This window comes from Microtus ochrogaster, linkage group LG4 (genome assembly GCF_000317375.1).
Source record: "Microtus ochrogaster isolate Prairie Vole_2 linkage group LG4, MicOch1.0, whole genome shotgun sequence".
NCBI lineage: Eukaryota > Metazoa > Chordata > Mammalia > Rodentia > Cricetidae > Microtus > Microtus ochrogaster.
The window spans coordinates 34,239,743-34,241,650 of record NC_022030.1 but is presented as its reverse complement, the minus strand read 5'-3'; the positions used below and the strand labels follow the sequence as shown (position 1 = coordinate 34,241,650).

The window sequence follows — 1,908 nt, the reverse complement described above, 5'->3', positions numbered from 1 at the left end:
AGCTTGTCAATTATAGTTTAAATAAACGCTGATTGGCCAGTAGCCAGGCAGGAAGTATAGGAGATAAAACCAGGCAGGAAGTAGAGGCAGGGTGACGAGAACAGTTTTCTGGGAAGAGGAAGGAGTCCTAGGCCCACCACAGAAGAAGCAAGATGTGACTGCCTTGCTGAAAAAGGTACTGAGCCATGTGGCTAACACAGATAAGAATAATGGGCTAATATAAGTTGTAAGAGTTAATAAGAAGCCTGAGATACTAGTCCAATCAGTTTATAACTAATGTAGACCTCTGTGTGATTTCTTTGGTACTTAACGATTGTGGGAACCAGGCAGGGCAGAAAACCCCAACAACAACGGTGGTATTCATCAGGCTTGCAGGAGCCATTACTGGGCATGTCCAGTTACTGGGCCTTCTTTTCTTCCTCCTTGGTCAGCTTCACATTCATCTTGTTGAGGTAGGCTTCTGCCACCATCTCATCCAGCTTCTCAGGCAGGAAGTGAACCCCAACAGGGATCTTGTCTGGATGCATTCACAGCAAAATTCATGCCGTCATCTGATTTGTGAAGGAGTTGCTCATCAGAAAGCTGGGGTATCCCATGGAACACCTGAACTGACAACAACTGAGGTGTCCCATGGACCATCAGCCAGCAGGGTGATGCAGCACCTATTCTTCAGCCAGTAGCAGTATACCTGGCGCTTGATGCTTACCTTCTTCATAGTGTTCTTGTTGAGCCCCTTCACGCCAATCTTTGCGTCAAAGCGTCCAGTGTTATATACAATGGCACCTTCATTTGTTCAAAGTGCTGACCCAGGATCATATCAACATAGCCTGTGGTTAAGACAAATATGCTGTCCTCCTTATAAGCCTTGTCCATGGTGGTCATCTCACAATCATCCAGGGCAGCCAGCAGAGCACTGAAGGGGTCAAACTTGGTGATGATTACTCAGGCCCTGAAATCCTACAAGGCCCAGGCACACCCCTTGCTCATGTTTCTATAGCCTGCTACCACTGCCACCTTGCCCACAATCATCACATTTGTGGCCCATTGAAAGCCACTTGTGAGTAACTTTTGATTGCCATGCAGGTTATCAAGCTTGCTCTCTGAGACAGAATCATTTTCATTGATAACTATTATCTTAAGTATTCCATTTGTTACCATCTTATAGAGGTTATAGACCCTAGTCATAGCTGTCTAAAAATTGCCTCAGATGCCTGCCAGAAGCTGTGGGTACTTGATGCGGATAATATTGGCAAGATCATCATCATTATCCAGAATCATGTGAAGGGGTCCATCTTTGAAATGCAATATGTACTCAATGAACTATATGTACTCATCTGTTTCACTCTTCCAAGTATACAATGAAATGACAGCCTTGGCAACGGAAGGTGTTGCATGATCCATATTAGAGAAGAAGTCATAATTGGACCACTGTACCTTGGCACTCATGGCCACAGAGTCGCAATGAGTATAGCAGTCGCCACAGACACACGCACTCATCCAGCAATGGATCAATCCTTCAGTGATATGGAGGTCAAGCACACCAAACCTGCATTTCATACTTGACTAGGCCAGAGTCTTTTGGCCCCAGGTAGCCAGTCTGTTTGTCAGACATGATGTCAGTACTGCCTCTAGGACTGATGAATTTAGTGAAAGGGGGCAGTTGGTGACAGGCAGGATCAGAGTGGCTATTCTAAATGTATGGAAGCTTATTGAGATGTGAAGACTCATTGTTTCAAAACATACTTTTCTCAGCATGTGGAGGTCTAGACAACAGTCTTTAACTTCATAGACACCTAAACCATAGTGGTGTGAAGAGCAACCAGGTCACATCTCTCTCTTCCTTACCTACCTCCACCAGAAGTCTCATGTAGACTCAGAGATGACACATTGATGGCATAATCATATATA

The 1,908-nt window shown here is 44.8% G+C and overlaps 1 pseudogene; it reads right to left on the bottom strand.

The window, feature by feature from the left end:
• Positions 1-398: 398 nt before the first annotated feature.
• Positions 399-1,505, bottom strand: LOC101979218 (annotated as a pseudogene).
• Positions 1,506-1,908: the final 403 nt, after the last annotated feature.